The 15,033-nt window shown below is 49.1% G+C and overlaps 1 pseudogene; it reads left to right on the top strand.

Moving 5' to 3' along the window:
• The first annotated feature begins 6,479 nt into the window (after nucleotides 1–6,479).
• LOC126509094 (toll-like receptor 12) lies at nucleotides 6,480–11,922 on the top strand (annotated as a pseudogene).
• The last annotated feature ends 3,111 nt before the right edge of the window (nucleotides 11,923–15,033 follow it).

Raw genomic sequence — 15,033 nt, forward strand, 5'->3', positions numbered from 1 at the left:
TATTTATTTATTATGTATACAATATTCTGTCTGTGTGTCTGCAGCCAGAAGAGGGCATCAGATCTCATTTCAGATGGTTGTGAGCCACCATGTGGTTGCTAGGAATTGAACTCAGGACCTTTGGAAGAGCAGGCAATGCTCTTAACCACTGAGCCATCTCTCCAGCCCTTACTGTCCATTCTGTATGCAAAGTGCATTGTAGGAGGCCGGGAGGAGATCAGAGAGGGTCAGGAGAACACAGCTGTGGTTCGTGCAGAAGGGGATGGCCACATCATCTAGAAGTCTGGGGATGGGGATGGGGACGAGAGGATGGGGCTCCAGTGTGACCTCCAGGGCTGGCTTCTGGGGATGAATGAAAGATCAACCAGGGGCTGGAGAGATGGCTCAGTGGTTAAGAGCATTGCCTGCTCTTCCAAAGGTCCTTAGTTCAATTCCCAGCAACCACATGGTGGCTCACAACCATCTGTAATGAGGTCTGGTGCCCTCTTCTGGCTAGCTGTATACATAATAAAGAAAAATAAAGAAAAATTAAAAAAAAACCAAACATATACATTATAAAAAAAAAAAAAAAAGAGCAACCAGGAGTGACTTTCAGTTTGTGAATTGAAGAACTTTGTAGACAGGGTTGTACTATGCACCCAGATTTCCTTAGGAGGAGACACACAGGGCTAGGGTATATAGCTCTGTGGTATCACATTTACCTAACATGCAAGGCCGTGGGTCTAGATTCCCAATACCACCATAAACAGAAAAAGGTGGAAGCATTTAGAGGAAGTAGGGTGGAACAGGCTGCAAACTAGAAGTTTATTTTTAGCTAAGTAAGTGTCCAAATTGCTTATTTGGTACCCTGCTCCTAAAATGAAGATGTCTAATAGGTAGTTGCTCCTACCTGGTGCTCCGTGGGAGGCCAGGAAGTCACGGATAAACAGATGCTATCTGTGAACCGGGGGACTGTACAAGACAGCCTCGGGAGGAAACACAGGGAAAGGGAAGTCAGGAGCCTTAGTTTTGTTTCTATTGCTGTGATGCAACACTGACCAAAACCAACTCAGGGAGGAAAGGGTTCATTGCATCTTATACCCTACAGTCCTTCAGGAAGAGAAGCCTGGGCAGGAACTCAAGGGAGGAACCTGGAGGCAGGATCTGAAGCGGAGGCCATGGAGGAGTGCTGCTTACTGGTTTGCTCCTTATGGCTTCCTCAGCCTGCTCGCTCTCTCTCTCTCTCTCTCTCTCTCTCTCTCTCTCTCTCTCTCTCTCTCTCTCTCTCTCTCTCTCTCTCTCTCCTTCCCTCCCTCCCTTCTTTTTGATTTTTAAAAAGATATATTTATTATGTATTCTGCCTGCATGTATCCCTGCAGGCCAGAAGAGGGCACCAAATCTCATACAGATGGTTGTGAGCCACCATGTGGGTACTGGGAGTTGAACTCAGGGCCTCTGGAAGAGCAACCAGTGCTCTTACCCTCTGAGCCATCACTCTAGTATCTGCCCAGGGGTGGCACCACTCACATCAATCACTAGTTAAGATGTCTCACAGACTGGCTTAAAGGCTAATAGTATGGAGACATTTTATCAATTAAGATTCCTCTTTTAAGACATTTGTGTCACGTTGACAAGACCAACTAACATATCAGAGCTTACTGGGACATGCTCATGCTGGGGACAATCAATAAGAGGCAATCTGAGGAGAAGGGATCTCGAGGGCAGACCCACTTCAGACCAGGGTCCAGTGGAGAAGTAATATCAGAGAACTGATGGCCTATAGGAATCTCAGAAGTCCTTGTGGAGGCACTCTGGAGAGAGGTCTGCTTTCCTATGATCTTGCATGTTGGGTTCTGGAAGGGCTGCTGCTAATATATTACAGGGAAGTGTGGTCAGCTCACAGGAAAACCAAGGGGGCTCTGGATCACGCCCCTTCTTCCACTCCCATGTTTGCCCCACTTAGCAAACAAAGGATTCTTTCTTCCCCCTTTGCCTCTGTGCCCACTGTGTTGCTCAGAATAGGTGTGACCTGGATGAGAACACAGAGCAAATGCCCCGCGGACTTGGTAGACTGCCTCAAAGGAGACTAGCTGTATAATGAAATCTGCAAGACCAGAGGAAAGGAGACTCTGAAGAACCAGGACAAAATAACTCCAGAGAACTCTGTTTGCTGGCCTTTGGGATGATGAAAGAGTGGTGTTTGCATCTCACCCTAAAACTCTGCAGAACCCCATTACCCCCAGGGAGAACATCGCAGCAAGCTCACTGTACAGACAGAGAACCAGGTAGAGAGGGATCGTCCAGAAGGTTATAAGAAAGGAGGATGTCAGGGGTCCTCTCTCTTCATCTGAGCACCTACAGTGGATCCCTGGGGTGGCATGGGCTGGGGGAAGGGCATCAGAACCTGTTTCTAGAAGAGCTGAAACCCTCCTTAAGCAGGTGTTCTGGGTGGTGATAGTGGATGGGCTCTGAGAGGCACCAGAATAATGAGGGGCGGGGCTCTTACACCCTCCAAATCCAACCTTTGGTGTGATTTCAGCCTGCCGTCCCCTGGGAAGTGGTGACCACCGGCAGCCATGAGGCCGAGAAGCGGCTGTGGCAGGTCGGGTGGCAAAGCTGAAGCTGAAATATGAGGTGCGGAGGGAAAGAGAATAAATAGGGGACTCTGTTGCTGCTACTGGAGTTGTTAGGGTCAAAGTCTGGTCCACTTGTCCATAACAGGTCAATTAAATGAAGCACTAGTGAAAGTGAGATTTATTCAGCATACTGCATTTTATTTTTAATCGTGCGTGTGTGTGTGTGTGTGTGTGTGTGTGTGTGTGTGTGTGTGTGCACATGAATGCATATGCTCACAGAGGCCAGAAGAGGGCATCCTAGCCCCCGAGGCTGGATTTACAGGCAAGAGTGAGCCTCCTGGTGTGGGTGCTGAGACTCAAACTCAGGTTCTGTGCAAGAACAATCCATGTTATTCACCCTTAAATGTGGCCACATTGAGAAAAGGAACAAATAAAGACGTTCATCGAACCCCACAAGTCCAGCGTTGAGGTCCCAACATGAGACTTAGGTTTAAATAAAGGCCAAGAGGAGGACCAAAGTGTGGCCTGCGTTATCTCAGATTTAGACTGCCTTCTAAGGAAGGTCTGCCAAGTTCCCAGAACTATGTGAAAGAAATCTCTTCCTGAGAGATGATGTTCATCCTTTCCACTCTCCCAGCTTGAGATCCCAGGGGGATTTTCAGTTCCTTGTGGGGGTCCCTTCAGTCTAAAGCTGAAGGGAGGGCACACGTGTCTCTAGAGACCATTTTCCCACCTGTTACCTAGCTGATGGCCCACTCCTGGTTCCCATCTCCCCCAGGTACCTCCCCCGCTAATATAAACTTCCTTGAAATAGCCCCACGTCCCCCCAGTTAATACTGCCCGGGCAGCCATAATTTATTTGTTTCCCGACTTCAAAGAAACAAAAACCAAAAAACCTTCTTCAGAAATGCTTAGCTGGGGCTCTTTGGCCTTCTCACAGTGCAGGCAGGTGCTGCTGCCTCCCACTGGTCCACCCACCTCTCTGCTCTGGAGTCCTGTTCTCTGGGGGGCATTCTGTGTGTTCTGCAGATGAGCAAACATTTCTCTCCCCGTCTGATGACGCTTGTCTGGACTCCTCTGTCTATCCTGGTGATGTCTGAATTATTAGGAAGCAAGAATGCCTCTTTCTCTGGGATATTTAAGAATTTGAGAGTGAAGTGAAGACACTGTGCACAAAGTTGGAAACAAGAAGCTATCCATTGTCCAAACTTCCATCCCCTGGAAGCCCAAATGGGGTAGGGGTAACTAAGGGCCTTCTGCAGAGAAAGAAACTATCTTGGAGACTGGGGAGGTCACTGAACTTCCTCTGGAAACAGGTCTTCATCTGGAGGCTGGGGAGGGGGAGGAATTTACAGAAACCTAATCCCAAGGATTAGGGAAACATAACAGGCATGGGACTATAGCTCAGTAGTCCAGCACTTGCCTGGCACTAAGTCCTCATTTTGATCCCCAACCCTGTGGGGTGGGCAGGGGTGGGGAGGGAGGGTACATAATATATTTTCAATAAAAATGCTAATTATGTTTATGAATAAAAGGAACTCTGGCTGGTTAAAAAGGGGAATTTTGGAATATAAAACACTTCTGTGTTATTCAAAAGACTTACTAAGATGTTTGATACACAGCCAGTCTTTGAGTCTCTGAGATTCCTTCCTTCTTTTCTCTCTCTCTCTCTCTCTCTCTCTCTCTCTCTCTCTCTCTCTCTCTCTCTCCCTCTCTCTCTCTCTCTCCCTTCCCTCCCTCCCTCCTTCTTTTCTTCTTTCTTTTTTTTCCCCCCAAGTCAGAGCTTCACTGTGTAGCTATGGCTGTTCTGGAACTCACTCTGTAGACCAGGCTGACTTTGAACTCAAAGAGATCCACTTTCCTCTGTGCTGGGAATAAAGGCATGCACCTCCACCTCTGGGCTTAGTCTCTGAGATCTTTGACGAAATCTCCAGGGAAGGAAAAGAGGCATCTGCAGGAATCCCCCAATTTTCCCACTAAAGATGGTCTTCCTTGGCCCATTCTTCCCTGCACTTGGGAAATAGGATAAAGAAAATTCATCTTCATCTCCCACAACAGAGGGAAGCTCAGGCAATCTCCTTTTGGCATTTCCTTCCTTCCTACATGGCTGCAAATTCCAGTCTTTTCACTTTTATTAAGTAGGCAAGCGTGGCGAAGGAAGGGGCTCCTGGGCTCAAAGAGTTTAATGTCCTACAGTTAGAGGCCAAAGGCTGCTTGTTGTCACCAATGTACTGTCCCATCCAACCTACGCACACACTAGATTCTGATCTCAGTTTTGTTTTTTTTTTTAAACCACCACCAGGAAGGTAAAGGGCTACAGTTTTTAAATTTTTTAGATTTATGTTATGTGTATGAGTGAGTGTTTTGCCAGCAAGTATGTATCTGTACCACATGTGTGCCTGGTGCCCTCAGAGGTCAGAAGAGGGTGTTGGATCCCCTGAAACTGGAGTTTCTGATGGTTGTGAACCATCATGCCGGTGCTGAGAATTGAACCCAGGTCCTCTGTAAGAGCAGCATGTGCTCTTAACCACTGAGCCACCTCTCCAGCTTCAGTTTTGAATTTATGTAAATGCTCTATGTTGTACCTTAGGGAGGGGCACTTAAACACGGGCCTTTCTTGTAATAGTCATCCCTTACACCTCTCTCTCCCACTAGGTTGTGAGCTGCACAAGCGCAGAGGCCGTGGTACTTAGCCAGGTGATACTCATGAAGTTAGAGGGTTGAGGCGTCGGCTTTCCCATCCACAGCTGATGGAGCTAAGCATCAGAGGCTGACGCTGGACTCAATGACGTGAGCCACAGACGCGTGGGCTTTTCTGCTAGTGAAGGCCAGAATTGGTTTTATCTGTCCAGCTGAAGAAAGTGAAGGGGATTTGTTGTGTTTCTGTCTGCAATTCATTCTTAACAAAATCAGAACACAGAGCAGGAGGTTAAGGTGCATACTCCTAAAAGGAAAGGAAAGAGGAAGGCAGAGGGGGCACGCCCACTCTTTCCTCAAACTCATCTTTAATGTAAGCCCCACTTCCTCTCAGATAAAGGAAGAAGGCAAGCCCGGAGGGTCATACCTAAGGCAGTTTGCCACATGCTGCAGACAAAGACCCTGAATTCAATATAGTTCACACAGGCTAGTGGATATCAACCATCCCTGGTGCTCCAACATCTCAGTGGGGTTCTTTTTGCTTTCTTTTGGGGGGTGCTCCCCCGCCTTTTAGGAAGGTGGGGAGGTAGGGTCTGGTCATTTCTAGAAGAGAGGAAAGTGCTAGGGTCTTGCCTTCATCCCTCCTGAGCTGTACTGAGAACCGTGGACTAGTATTTGGCAAGCAGGGGTGCCTCACACTTCCAACTCGTAAGGCAAGATCCCCATTAGATTCTGTCTTTGGTGATCAGTCCGAGGGGCAAAAGGCAGTCGTGTCTGGTTTCTATGCTGGCAGCGGCTTCTGTGTGACTGTCTGGGAGACTGGGAAAGCCCGTCACTAACCACGGCCACATCAGAAGTGGTATCCCCATGGGACTGATTCTGGTGTGCGGCCACTAAGTCTGGTTCTTGTTGTCCCCGAAGATCCCACAAGTTCACCAGAATCCAGATTTGAAAAGTTTCTTTTCTGCGTTAGTCAGCCTGCACGGAGTCTGCAGCAGGTAAACGGAACAAAGCAGAGAGAGAGAGACTGTGTACGGAATGACTGTTGACAACAGGCCCAGGAAACGGGGCTGACGCTAACTGACTCTCAGGGCTTGCTGGAGCCAAAGACTGTGAAAACTCAGATTTCAGCAGTGTGCTCTAGGGAATTAAGAATATTTGCTGAAAGCATTGGAACTTCTAGTCACTCAGAATGAAGTGCCGATTGCAAGCAAGACTCGAAGACTCAGGGGTCATTGCTATGTAGCAGTAAGACTGACATGGAGATCTGAGGAACAAGGACGCGGCATGGATACTTCTAATCACGCTGTACTTCTAATCACGCTGTACGAACTCCAAGTTCAAGTGTTCACCTTCAGTTGCTGTGACTGAAGACTCATCTATTGTTTGCAGAGGCAGGGACCAAGGGAAGTGCTAGCAGGGCAAAGTTCAGAGCCAAGGGAAGCTGGCTCTAAGACAGAGCTGTCCTTTGGGATTTAGAGCCGCAGTGAGTTTCAGAGATAGTTAGAAATTCCGCCAAAGGAGAGGAGGGGAAGACACGCTCGAGGGGCTTTCTTCTCTTCAAAACTCTTACATGGAAGCTAGACAATATGATCAGCAAGTAACAGTCTGCTTGGGATGTGGAGTAGAAGGAGGGATCTGAGGAAGAGGATGGGGAGGAAGAGGGAGAGGAGGAGGAGGAGGGAACTGAGGAAAAGGAGGAGAAGGAGGGGAGGAGGGAGAGGAAGAGGTGGAGGAGAACAAGGGGGAGGAGGAGGGAGAGGAGGAGGAAGTATCTGAGAAGATGAGGAGGAGAAAGGGACAAGAGTGGAGGGAGATGAGAGACAGAGGGGAAGGGAGAAAAGATTTTAGGAGCCCAGCGATGTAGAACTAGAGATACATCATTTGGCACACAGAAAGCAGTTACTACAAAGTCAAACCCAGGAAGAGAGGCAAAAAGGGATTTAAAAAAATGTGGAGATCTATTGGCAAAATTTAGACACTTATAGAAGCAGACTCAGAGAGTGCAGACCAAGGATGTGATCATGTAATTTTGGATTGGATGAATTCATGAATGTGAAGATCAAGATCCTTATTTTGGTAGGTGATTTTGAGTAGCCAGAAAGTTCCGTTTGCTTGGTTTGTTGACTGAATCTTGGCTGAAATAGTGGTCTACAGAACAAAGCTCTATGATGCCATAAATTCCGGGTTTAAAAATGGAAGCCTGCTCCTCTGTGTGATGTGCCTCACTGCCACCCTCTTTGCATTTCCACAACGGACCTGAGGCAGGATGAAAAACACAGGGGAAACTTACGGGACTTGAGAAAGGAGAGGAGCCCCTCACACCAGGATTAAATTAACATGTAAGAGTTAGCCAATAAGAAGCTAGAGCTAATAGGCCAAGCAGTGATTTAAATAATATAGATTCTGTGTGATTATTTCCATTTCTGGGCAGCTGGGAAACAAACAAGCGGCCTCCTTCAACAGTAACCTTCGCGCTTCTTCTTTTAAAATTCCTTCAATTCCATCATTTTTCGTTCCTGTCCCGCCATTCTTTGATCCCCATGCTGAGCAGAAATGCAGTTGGCTCACTCCCGGCTTTACCAAAGGCACTGAGGATGGGAGAGCTAAGCCATTTGAAGTCGAGAGGAGTCTCTTCTCTCGGAGTTTGTTAGTTTTTCAAATCATGAACAGATGCTGACTTGTGCTGAATGCCTTCCTTCATGGTTTGAAGTCATCACATTGCTCCTCTCTTTCTCTTTCCGTTTTCCCATGGGTCCCAGCCCTGTTCTGGCAGTGCATGGCACGGTCAAGGATGGCGGACTTTCTTTCCTTGCCCCAGTCTCAGAGAGCAGAGGTGGAGCCCTCCCTACTCCCAGTCCTCTCAGGGTGAAATGACTTTTGGGATTTTTTTTTTCCTTGCAGAGTCTACAAGATGTCCTTGACAGACTCATGTTGATGTGTACCTTACAGAACATTCTCTTTTGTGTTTATCCAAGAACTCCAGGGTGTCTGTAAAGGAAGTCATAATGAAAAGGATGAGGAGAAAAGCCCATGCTGACCTGCATCTCCATTTACAGCACCCCTACAAAGCAGGGCTTAGTCGCATCCTGGGCAGAGGCGAGAACAGGCTCAGAAGAGGTGAGATGCTTTGCACAGGACGACAGTGTGAAAGCCTGACTGGATCCAAATCTTGAGCTTACAAACTCTACCGGCAGGGGGGATGGGGAGAGGATGCAGATGTTGCTCAATTGTTAGAGTGCTTGCCTAGCACGCACCACCAAGGCCTGGCTTCTAACCCCAGCACTGCCTAAACTAGGTACAGTGGTGCACACCTGTGATGCCAGCAACAGGGAGGTGGAGGTAAGGGGATCTAAGCTCAAAGCATTCTCTACACCTTGAGTTTCCAGACAGCCTGGACTGTACGTGGGAAAGAAGACAAGAAGAAGAAAAGAAACTCCCTTTGTTTTCTCCTAACAGAGAAGTGAGACCAGGTCCCCAATTCACCAACCACCCTTGGGCTTCCCTGCCCTGCTCCTTGGAGCCTCGGCACCGTGTCCCTGAGTCTGGTTCCTCACTTCTTTCTCCCAGCTTCCCAACTTCCACAGTGGAAGGCCCTGTGGCCCTTTATCTATGTTCTCAGACCTTGCAGGGTTTCTGAAGTGGATGCGTCTCCTACCCGTGTTGTGAGTATTGGCAATGTGCGCAAGTTCCCTGAGCAAGAGTTGGAGTTCCTCCCTGCTCTGATTCTGCTGATGTTGAGAGGGCTGGCACTCGCTGCTACCTGGTCTGCTCCTTTCCCTGCCTCCGGCAACAGGCTGGACCACTTCCAAAAGCCTACGGAGGGAAGGCCCCCAACTGCCCCTGGTCTCTCACTACTTCTCGCTCTGCTCTGTCTCCCAGGTGTCCTTCCTTGCCACATGCCTCTCAGTGACCAACCTGACACAGACCTTGGCAGTTGTGCCTCGGACTATAGAGGGGCTCTGCCTCAGCGGCTCAGTGTCTTCTCTGCCTCCCGTCTCTGCCTCCGGATGCTTTCTCTGCTTTTCCCAGACTCAAGTTCCTGGGGATGAATTTGCATCTCACCCAAGTCCTGCCAGAAGCTCTCTGAGGCTTGGGACAGTAGCAGAAACTCTCTTTTGTAGACCATCCTTTAAAGAAGAAACCCCTCTTTCTACCTCCCGAAGCCTTTGCTTACCTGATTTCCCTCCAGAGACTCCTTATCTCGGGCCCCTGTCTGGACAAGAAGGTGGGCATCCGACTGCCTCGCAGTCTACAATGGCTGGCTATCAAGAATAGTTGCCTTCAGGATGTGGGGGAGCTGGCTGGCATGTTTCCAGATCTGGTGCAAGGCTCTTCTTCCAGGGATCCGTCGACCTTACACCTGTTGGGTTTGTCATTCAGCCAGGGACTGACGATGGCTAGTCCTGGGTCCCTCCAGGGTCTCCAATTGGAGACTCTGAACCTGAACCAAACACATCTGGAGGCAGCGAAGGTGAAGGCCCCTGGGACTCCAGAAACTCAACATCTTGTCTGCGCAGCTCACTGCCATGGCTGAACTACCCGCTGAGACTGTGGCCCACCTCGAGCTTCTGGAGTTGAATGTGGGAGGCAACAAGATAAGAAATATAACTCAGGAGGCCCTGGCTTCCTGCCACAGCCTGAAGATCTTGAATCTTCCGAGTACTGGCCTGATGAAGCTACCACTGGGGTTTCTGGCTGCCATGCCTAGACTTCAGAGACTGAACCTGGCTGGAAACCAACTGCAGAGCCCGACGCTGTGCATGAATGAGACCAGAGACATGTCAGGACTGATGACTCTGAATCTGGCAAGCAAAGGGCTGCACGTCCTGCCTCCGGGCACCTTCTCCTGTTTACCATGCTTGTGAGAACTGCTGCTTCAGGACAACGAGCTGCTCTCCCTGGAGGGGCAGCTCTTCCAAAATCTACAGCAACTAGAGACTTTGAACCTGGATAAAAATCCCCTGCTTAACCTGGGTAAGAACTGGTTGACTGCTCTGCCTGCGCTGAGCACCCTTAGCCTGCTAGACACCCAAATATCACTGAGCCCAGACCCTGGTTTCTGGAGAGCAGAGACTCTGCATACCCTGAAACTGAAGCTTCCCTCTCTCCCTGCCCCGGTGGTATTGTCCCTGCCCATGTACCTGACCAGCTTAGAGCTTCAGGCAGCCTCAGGCCTGAAACACTGGAAGCTGTCCCTGAATGTCTTTCCTTTTTTGGAGAACTTAACTCTAAAAGGCAGGGGACCAAAGCTGGAGGTTCAGAACGCCTCAGAGGTCTTCCCTGCTCTTCGGCAACTTTCCCTGCTCCAGAATAGCTTGGAGGCCTTCTGCTCCCAAGACACCTCCAACATTTTCCTCTGGCAGCTCCCAAAGCTTCAGTCCTTGAAGATCTGGGGGGGGGGGGGGCTGGAAGCAGTTCCAGACCCTGCCTTATCACTAGGCTGCCCAGCCTACAGCTGCTGAAGCTGGAGACCCTTCAATCCATAACCCAGCCCCGGGCGGTGCAGCTGGAGGAGCTGGTGAGTGAGATTCCACAGCTCCAGGAGCTACAGCTGTCGGACACATAGCTCAAGTCACTGTTGGCTGCTGCTTTCCAGCATCTGGGCAGTCTCCGAGTCTTAGCGCTCTACACTGAGAAGGACTTGGTGCTGCATGACAGTCTGAGGGAGTATAGCCCTCAGATGCCCAAGTAACATATACATTCTGCAGTCACACTTGGCTTGCCAGTGTGCCAACGCATGGATGGAGCCGTGGGTTAAGCAGTCCACTATATCATACATACACATACTAGACCCGCAGTTATGTCCAGCAGAAGCGGGTGAGCCGGCCGAGCGTTCCCTTTTCTCCTTTCTATGGAACCACTGCCCCCAGACTTCGGAGTTAAAGCTCTTTCTAGCTAGCTCTGCTTTGGTGTTTCTGCTAATTGCCTTGCCACTCTTCCAAGAAGCCAGGAACTCTTGGCTCCCTTACCTGCAGGCCTTGTTCAGGCTTTGGCTCCAAGGTCGGAGGGGTGGGAGGTGGGAGGGTGGGGATGAAGGAAAGAGATTCCTCTTTGCCGTCTTCGCGTCCCACTGCAGGCAAGACCAGGGCTGGGTATTAGAGGAACTTCTGCCTACCCTGGGGGGCTTCCTTCCAGCTGGCCTGGGGCTACGCCTCTGCCTCCCTGATCAAGACTTTGAGCCTGGTAAGGATGGAGTTGATCATGTGGCAGGCAGCATGGTGTGAGCAGCCATGTCATATTCTGTGTGCTGAGCGGCCAGTCCCTGTGTGACCCTCGCTGCTGCCTGGAGCTCCCCTTGGCCACCTCTCTCTTGCTAGTTGCCTCCTTCCCTCCAGTGCTTCTGCTAACCTTCCTGGAACCCATTTCCCGACACCAGCTCCCCAGTTACCACATAGCGGCTTGGTTGCTTCGACGAGGAGACTACTGCTTGTGGCCCGAGGCAGATGAAAGAAAGGATGGTTTTGGGGCTTGCCTGAGGAGCAAGCTGGGGCAGCCAGGCTTGGAGTAGGGTGGCACATGTAATTTTAGGGTGGAGGTAGGAGAGGCAAGCCAGCTTGACAGGGAGTCAGTGTGTCTGTGGAGAGCAGGGCAGAGTGGGGCTGAGAGCCTGAAGTCAGCTTTTGTGGGTGCAGGTATCCATACATGCTGGTGACACAGGTTGGTGGGCGTCGGGGACATGGGGATGGACTGGAGGTTGAAGGAAGAAAGCTGAGAGATGGCAGGTGTCCATGGGGCATGTGGCATTCCCATGATCTCTAAAACCTCAGTAAACTGGCTAAATCTGAGAAATGATGAGTTGGTTGACTTTTTTTTTTATATATATAGTGGAAATTCAAGAGGCAGAGGGTCAAAGGGGAAATAAAGGTAGGGAATGTTGGGAAGAAGATAAAGCCTTCCTAAGCTATGGGACTTGGGACCAGGTCAAGTTCAACCGGATCCTCAAGAGGCCAAGGGGTCCTTTGGTGTCCAAGGTCACAGAAGATGTTTTCGCGTCACTTCCGTGGCCGCGATAAAACATCAGAGCCAAAATCAACTTAAGGGAGAAAAGGATTTTTTTTTTCCTTCTGATTCTAGGCCACCACTCTTGTTGAGGGACGTCGAGGCAGGCCTGTTTGTTATTTCACACGTCACTTCCAACAGGGAGCTCACTTCACAGTCAAGAAGCACAGCAAGATCCATGGAGGGTACCACTTGCTAGCTAGTTTATTATGCTCGGCTACCTTTCTTACAGGGTTCAGGACCACTGCCTAGGTTTGGTACTGCCCAGAGTGGACCTGGTTCTCCAACTGACAATCAAGACAGTCCCCGAAGTCATGCCCCAGGCCCATCTGTTCTAGGCAGTGTCTCTGTGGACGCTTTCCTCTCAGATGACTTTAGGCCATGTCAAGTTGACCGCTGGAGGTCACAAAGCTGGGATGTGGTCCAGGAGTAGACAGATCACTTCTCCTTCAGTGAAAACATGAAGATATGCTCATGCAGATCGTCCTCTTGGGCCTCAAAGCTGCACGGTCACCCCAGATGCTCTAGCCCATAGAGTCAGCCACACACGGCTCCCAGAGCACCATGAACTCTCACCCCTGGACCTTTGCACATCCTGCTTTTTTACCTACAAGACCTTTCCTGGCAGGCACCTGCTAAACACCTTTTAAGATTCAGCTCACCCATCACTTTCTCCAGAGGCCTGTACCAAGCTCCCCACCTAGGGCAAGATTATGAAAGAAAATATTATATTGATATCCCTTTCCCCTCTCCTACTACCAGCAACCCCCAACCCCAGCCCAGCCTGGCTTTGGAGCCCTCTAAGTAACTGGGCTAAGTAAGAGCTACCAAATTTGAACTTCCAATCTCCTTGCTTCCTAACCTCAGGTGCCAGGATTATGGGTATGTGTGATATCTGGCCCAACTATATTTATTTCTCCTTTCTTTTAAAATCCCACCTTTTCTGAAGCTAGATTGTCTGCTTCTTAACTATGTGGCTTTAGTATGTCACTTACTCTTTATACCCCAGTTTCCTGTTCTGTACAATAGGGTTGCTTCATACCTCCCTCAGTATTTTGTGATGATTAAATGCTTTAATATGACTGAAGGAACAAGAAGAGCACCTTCCGATTCATTACACATGGGTTCAATAGCAGTTTCACGCTGCAGGACCGGATCAACAATCTATACGCGGTGGTTAATGAGTTACACTGTTCTGAGTTTGCAGTCTAGCACCTACTTTGGGGCAGTTTAGCACCACCTTTAACTCCAGCTCCAGGGGATCTGATGCCCTCTTCTGGCCTCAGAGAGTACTGACACTCTTGTGTACATACCCACACCAACACATACACATAGTTTAAAAAAAAAAAAAATAGTCCGGCAGTGATGGTGCATGCCTGTAATCCCAGTACTCAGGAAGCAGCGGTAGAGGCAAGGAGAGTTCCATGAGTAGTTTGAGGCCAGCCTGGTCTACGAAGCAAATTCCAGGACAGCCAAAGCTGTTACACGGAGGAACGCTGTCTCAGAAAACAACAAAACAAAACAAAAACTAAACCAAACCAAACCAAAACACCCCACAAACCAACCAACCAACTAACCAACCACAAACACACAAACAACAAAAACACTTTTAAAGACCGAAACCTAAAACATTGTTTTATATTACTCTATGCTACATGTGTATTACTCATGAGCAGATACATATATGTTGGAAGCATGTGCTTCACTCCCAGGAATACTTGCTCCAGAAGGCTTGGCCATCAGGTCCTGTAGCAAAGATGAAGGTAGACAGCTTCATCCGTGGAGCCTACTTCTGAGTCCGCGGAAAAGATTCAGACAGGCATGCGCAGAGTGCTGCCAAACCAACATAATCCAAGGCTATGTCTGCCCGGGATTTGGCCTCTTAGAGATTTTTTTTTTGTAAGTTTTCCACTTCTGTAGTAAAATGCCAGATTTTAATTAGACAAAGGCTGAGATACCATACAGTTTCAGGCTGGATTTAAGGTGACGGGTGCCCTCTTGTGGCCTAATGGTGTCTGTCTCTTTTTGTATGCAACCTCTGTTTCTGCTCTTCAGGACAGACCTGGCTGATGTGAAGGTCTCACTGGACACCCCAGAGCTGACTTTCCACCTTCGGACACCAGCACACGCACTCTCTTTTTCTCTGACGTCTCGGCCCACTCAGCCCTCTTTACGGTGTCAGAGGTGTCAGAGTTTACTCCAAGTTCTCTTCCTTCCATCTACAGTTTCTTCCTCATGAGAAGTCAGGCAGAGAGCAAAGGTAACGCCTGGAGTTTTAGGGCGTCAAATTCCAGCCTAGGGCCGGGCGGTGGTGGTGGCGCACGCCCTTAATCCCAGCACTCGGGAGGCAGAGGCAGACGGATCTCTGTGAGTTCAAGGAGTTCAAGACCAGCCTGGTCTACAGAGCTAGTTCCAGGACAGGCTCCAAAGCCACAGAGAAACCCTGTCTCGAAAAAACAAACAAACAAACAAACAAACAAAAAAATTCCAGCCTAGGTACTTGTGTGTGTGATATTGAGAAGACTTATTTATACCCCTAAGCCTCACCACTTTTGCAAGTTGGCATAACAATACCAACCTCATAGCACTGCAGGGACAATTGACTAAGGTGTGCCAATAGTAACCTATTAATACCAACACATGACATACACTGAGTAAATCATGTGATATAGTAATAGCTAAGGTACAACTTCCCCTAAATGTAACTCTAGCTAATGTAGTGAGCTCTATCCAAAAGCTAGCTACGGTCAGTTCGCCCAAGTTTTATAGCTCTCAGTAAAAATAACAGCCAGTAGCCATTCAACTTTTTGAGCAAGGTGACAGACTTCACATTCCTCGC

The sequence above is a fragment of the Alexandromys fortis genome, unplaced genomic scaffold (assembly GCF_014885135.2).
Source record: "Alexandromys fortis isolate MF-2015 unplaced genomic scaffold, M_Fortis_MF-2015_v1.1 scaffold_26, whole genome shotgun sequence".
NCBI lineage: Eukaryota > Metazoa > Chordata > Mammalia > Rodentia > Cricetidae > Alexandromys > Alexandromys fortis.